Genomic DNA, 6,197 nt, shown 5'->3' with positions numbered 1-6,197 from the left:
CGCCGGCCGCCGGGGGCGCGCCGCCCGTGGGAAGCGCGCTCCTAACGCCACCTGGACGCCGCCCGCCGGGAGCGCCCGGCGCGGTGCCGGCGGCGGGAGGTGGCCCGGGCGCCGGCGGACGAGGCAGGTAGGAGCGGGAGCACCGCGCTGGGCGGGTGTCACGGCTTGCTGTGCTCGTGTGCGCGGAGCCGCGGCGGGGGCTGCCCACGGGGAAAAGTTGCGGGGACGGCGGCCGCGGCGCCCGGTGCCTGTCGCTCCCCCGCGGCGGGGCGGCCGCTTTCCCCGGGGGCCGCTGCCGGGACGCCGAGGCGCGGCACCGTCCGCCCCGTCGGGGATTCGCGGAGCGGCCGCGGCGCGGGCTCTGCGCGCGGGTTGCGCGGGGGCTGCGGCGCCGCGCGGCAGCGGGCGGCGGGGCGCGCAGTGGCCGCGCCGCGGGGGCCCGGGCGCCGCCGGGCGGCGGAGCGAGCCCCGCTCCCCGCTCCCCGCTCCGCGGCAGCCGCGGGCAGCGGCGCCCGGGTGTGTTACTGCGGTGCGCGGAGCCGCGGGTCTGCTCGCGGCGGCTCCTTCCCCGGCTCCCGGGCTGCCGACTGCCTGCGGTGGCCTCGGGCAAAACGCAAATCCCAGTCAATATCTGCGCTGCCCATATATAGAAGTAGTCACCGACCGAAGAACTGCAACTTCGGTGTTGCTGACACACCTCGAAAAACTTTAAAAAAGGCAAAGAAGAGCCGGGAAGGTGCCGATGATAGATAAGTCCCGAGGATGTCTTTGCCGGGGCGACGTGTGTCGATGTGTCTATAGCGTACATCGATTGAGACGTTCCCACTTTTATTTTTTATTTTAATGCATCAAAGTTAGTGAATGCCATACTGGTTTTGCTTTATCTCCATCTGTATGTTTAATCTGAGTGTTTAGTTTGCCTGTTTGTGTTGGAACAGCTTTGCAGTAGGTAATGTTGCTATTTCCAGAAAGGAAGCCCAGTTTGGTAGCTTTCAGAAAGGTGCCTCAGCATGCAAGCAGGGCAGTCGCTCGCACAGTAGCAGTTCTCCTTGACGTGAGAGCAGCGTTGCAAGGCTTTCGGCTGTTGCGTGTCCTGAGATGTCTCCATCTCTGTCTGTCCGTCTCTCTTTTTTTTTTCTTTTTTTCTTTTATTCTTTTGGGGGAAAATAGCTCTTTAATTACCAGAGRCACGTAGATTGTCGCCCTGCAGAGCAATATGAAGACTACGCATTCTAGTTCTTGGTCTCAAAGTAAGTTATTTTCACTTTAAAGCCWTGTGCCTACTAACAGAGTGGCTTCAACTTTAGCGAAGAATTGGTTGACTTGAACTGAAACACTGACGACCATTCTCTTGGACTATTTTGAATACTACAGTTTTGCTGGATGATAGAAGCAAGGCAATGGAATACTCCAGGGATAATCTATTACGAAATTCATCTGATTTGCTGCCAGCTGTATCAAAACAGGTTTCAACTTTTCTTTGTCTCTTCTGCCAGCTGAGGTCCCCCACCAAATACAGAAATTCAGTTTCCATGGGTCATTCAGAAGAAATACAACCTAATTTATTACTGAAATTGCAAATTCAAGTCACTTTTACATAGATGAGTACTAACTTTCTGGAAGGAGCTGAATTACATATTTTATATCATATAACTGTGTAACATTAAGTGCAATATGTTTTTTTTTCCTATTACTAAAACAAATTTAAATTTCATCTTATTCTTAGCAAGAGAATCTTCATCTACCAATTTATCACATATTCTGGAGTAGTGGTCTCAGAAGTAGATTTTCATGGTGAAAACCAACTATAACCATGTGAAACACTGCAAATACAGTACTTGAGAGTGTCTTAAATTTCAGGTTTATATATTAATGTTAAGTATGCAGATGCCTACATTAATTTATATGCTGATTTAAAAAATAAATGTTTCCTATATGCCTATTTTAGTTTTTACTCTAAAGTCACAGTTATTGCTTTATCCTTTTATCCTCACTTTCATTGCATTAATATTTGAGTTTAGCCTGTTAGTGCTATATATGTTTACAGGACCAAATCCTGAAATGCTTAAGTAAAATCTTCCGATAACTGAGGTGAAAATTTCTCCCACATAGATATTAAAACATTTTGGTTCTCATGTTTGTGTTTTGCTTCCTCCGTCAGCCTTGATTTTAGCAGACAGAAAGCTTAAGCGCATACTTTCTGTGTTGGCAATTATTGTACTTACACAATATTATGCTGCTGAAAAAGGAAGGGGAACTGCTGCARAAGGTGTCTGACGATAGAAGAAAGTTTGAAGTGATTTGGATGATCCTAAGTAATTTTGACTGTTATGAAATAATGGCATATTTGCTAGTAAGAGAGGATTGTACTCAGAAGAGATGCGGTGCTTTGAGGCTGAGACAAAATATCTGTGAGGCATTTGAAAGCAATGAAAGCTCTGCTGGGTACAAGTGAATGCATGGATGCTGGRTTAGATATRTGATAGAACAGTTTGCTAATACTCTAGTAATCTTCACTGTAGTGGCAGTGTTTTATTTGATGAAGACAAAAAAAATTGGCTTTAAAATAAGGAGCAATAGGGATGATATGTGGGGAGAGAGATGCAATGCCATCACTATCAAAACCCTCAGCTATATTTAAGTACCTTAGTTTGTGAATGTGTAAGAAGTGTACTGTTTTTATTTCCAAACTAGTAAAGTAATTAAGAGTCTCCTAACACTAGAAGTAGCCTGATTTGCACAGTTTCAACAGTTTTGCTGCATCCTCCTAGACTTTGCTCTATGTTTTTCCTCAGTAGAGGAACTTCAGTTCAGTTCAGACTACACGTTTGCTGTAAAGTGGGAAATTCTGTCCATTAAAGTTGCTGGTAAAGCTTGTATTGACTGGAGTTGTAGACAAACAAAAACATTTTGTGTGACTCACAGTTCATTAAATAAATAGTGTTGCAGAATATAAACTGGAATATGTTGCTGACAATGTTGTGGGTGCTCTTGAACAAGTGTTTTTAGTGTAAACCTTGCATACTGTATTTAGATTGGGAATTCATGCTCCAGGAGTTGTTTATGTTTTGTTTTTGTTTTAAGAGAGGATAAATACATGCTTCAGCACTTCCTGCTCCTTGTGTTTTGGTTGAGTGCTACAGCAGTTGCCTTCAGAATGCAAGTCTGGCTAGTAGATTCAGTGAGGGTAGGGAGAAGCCATTCTCTTGAATGTAAAYTGTTGAAATTACTGTCTGTAAAAGTAGGAGAGGATAGAAGATTAATCTGCTCACATATTCAAAGTATGTGATTGCATGGTCAAGATATCAATTAGTGTAAAGGAAGATATGTTTAAGCGTTAAGAGAAAAGAAGGAATTCATAATACAAATTGCAACTATTCAGTAATTGAAATGAGAGCTAGAGGCAGTTTGATACTTCTCTAAATTAATCTAAATGGAGATAGGTTCAGAGAAACATTTGTACATCTGCACTGTAGATTACAGGGAACACCTTTTGCTGGATGTGATTGGCAAATGCAACCACCTGTCAGTGTCTGTTTTCTGTACTTTCTTTCTGCAGTTGGAGTAAAACAAAAAAGCAATTGCTTCTTCTGTAAAGCTTCTGTGCCAGCAAGCATAGCGGTTTGTTCACCTAGCCGGATGCAATATATCAGCGTAACCACAGTATTGGAGATCTCTACGCAGACCAACCATCTACTAATTTGCCCAATTTTTGTTGTGGGCGTTATGTCTGGTATTGATTGCTAGGATGTTGTGACTGCTTTGCTACTTTGTAGCAAGTTCATTTCAGTGCAGTGAAAGCAACTCAACTGTCCAGCCGCATTTAACAATTGATAGGATTATGCTTTATAGTGAGTACTACTGATTTTTTTTTTCTTTTCCTGAATGAGAAACCAGTATGGTGGCACATAAGGATAATCTCCTCATGTACTTAGTTGACAATTGGTCCTTCTGTATTCCCAGAATAACCACATGGGAAAAAGAGAAATGCAAAAGTTTAGAATACAAAGGAATCAGAGACTTATTTGTTACTCTATAGATTTATAGAGAGAGGAAGACTTTGACAGAAAAATAGGTATTAATAAARTTTACTTGGAGCTTCTACTATACCTCTACTGAGGTGCTGTTACAGAAAATGATCTAATCTCAAGGTGTGTGGTCAGCTGCGTAGCATCATGTTTGCCTGCTGGGTACAAGTGAATGCATGGATGCTGGATTAGGTATGTGATAGAACAGCTTGCTAATACTGTAGTATTCTTCACTGTAGTGGCGGTGTTTTATTTGATGAAGACAAAAAAAATTGGCTTTAAAATAAGGAGCAATAGGGAYGGTATGTGGGGAGAGATGCCAATGCCAGAAGTGTTCAGGTGTACCATCCTGCCTCCCACTGCCTCCCTTGACAGCGCTGTCGACAGTGTGCAGAAGCCAAGTATGAGGAACTCCACCACGGCCTTGGAGCACCGCAGGAGCTCTGAAGGGACCTCTTTGCAGGTCAGGTCTGCAGAGGCTTGGCTACATGTGTTAGCTCTATGAGGGTTAATGTGGCACTAATTTAAAACTATGCTACTTCCTTTACAAAATACGGAAATCTACTGAGTTCAGGAGTTATCTGGGTTTCCAGTCACAGAAGTACATTATTAAGACAGTAAAACAGTACTATTAAGAAATCTTACCAAATATTTAGTGAAAAAGCAAAGCATTGTACTTCCTCAACCTTGCATTATAAACAGTAATGTAGAGCCCTACTATTCTTTATAAAATTGAAATAATAAATCAACCCTAAAATAAATAGAGAGACAAACCTCTCTTAAAAACTTAAATACCCTGGAGAGAGTACTGGACTATGGTAAAAACAAATAATTTGGTAAGATAATAGTGATTTTTAGTGTAGAATATTAATTAATCCTTTGGTTTCATACAATCTGGAAAATCTTTGTCAGCTTTATGGCCATTACTCAGGAATGGAAGAGAGAGAGTAGGTCATTATCCTGAAGCAACATAGCTGTTTCTTCTAAAACTGTAAAAGAAAGGCCTCTGTGAAACATTGAAATAACAATGTCAAATCTGTGCAGAAGAGTATTAAATTTCCCTTCCATATGCTAATCTAGARCAGTTTATCCAGCAGGATGCCATTATGTATGAAAGCGTACACATCCCCATCTCCTTGTAGAACTTTCTGAAACCCTGTTTTGGGGTATTAAGGCAGCAAGATTGAACATASAGAAGCATGAAATATGCATATAGAATTTGATGACGCAAAAGGATTAGTTTTGCAGCTGCAAGCTCTACGGTAGTCACCTGTGCAAAAACTTACTGTGTTTTGACCAGAAGCCTTTCAGCCCTCTCACATGTTTCTTTAATAAAGAGATTAATAGTACTAATTGCTGCTGCTTTTATTATTAATTTTTGGATGAACACAAAAATATTGCTATAGCAACAAATCCTTCCTAAATTTGCTGCAGACAATTAGTAGAAGAATTCAATCTCAGTGTAGACAAGCACAATAGTAAGAACTATTCAGAGGAATGAGGAACTTTTTTTCTCTCTCCTTTTAAAGAAAGGATTAACACAGACTCTCAAAACTGTCATGGAAGAACAGAACTTGAACATTTTCAGAATTACCTATTATTAAGCATTCCTAATTGCTGTACAAAGGTGCACACTTGTCCTAACCAAATAATTACAACATACTGTTCATCTCTTCAGAGGAAAGATATATCACTCTGTGGAATAATCTGCAGATCTGTCTGTAATAATGATGTTTCATCCTAAAACTGTGTCTCCTCTCAGAGGATGACTCTCCTTCAGCCTTAACAGTGGGTGTGTGGCAGTAGGCTTCAGGAATAGCTGGATATTAAACAATCCCAATTCATGAAGTCAGAGTTAGATACTTATTTGTCTCTTCTTTCTGGCCAGCTGAAGTATCCCTCTCTCTCATGTAAATAAAGAGGATTGCTATTTGCATTTCACCTTGTCAAGATTCTCAATAATAGGCAGACAAGGGAAGTTATACATAAAGGCATGTAGCAGATGGTGTAAGTGGGGTGTCAAGAGGCCAAATATCGGCAGAACGGTGAAGGAAGGGACCTCTCTTGAACTGCAAGTCCATAACTGGTGCCATGGTCTAGGACAGGTTTTGGGGTAGTTAAAGTCTATATGTTTTCAGGAGGGACTAAGGTTTTTTTTTTTTTTTTTTT

General features: G+C 42.2%; 1 protein-coding gene across 1 annotated transcript in view; it reads left to right on the top strand.

The window, feature by feature from the left end:
* Positions 1–67: 67 nt before the first annotated feature.
* Positions 68–6,197, top strand: part of CHRM3 (cholinergic receptor muscarinic 3) — a 264,655-nt gene continuing 258,525 nt past the window's right edge. Inside the window, exon 1 of the mRNA XM_085298248.1 lies at positions 68–127. The gene's annotated coding sequence lies outside the window, so the exon portion shown is untranslated. The remainder of the gene's footprint in view (positions 128–6,197) is intronic.

The sequence above is a fragment of the Rhea americana genome, unplaced genomic scaffold (assembly GCF_003343005.1).
Source record: "Rhea americana isolate MKP2758 unplaced genomic scaffold, rheAme1 scaffold_137, whole genome shotgun sequence".
Taxonomy (NCBI): Eukaryota; Metazoa; Chordata; class Aves; order Rheiformes; family Rheidae; genus Rhea; species Rhea americana.
The sequence above is the reverse complement of the archived record's forward strand: the minus strand, read 5'-3'. Positions and strand labels throughout refer to the sequence as shown.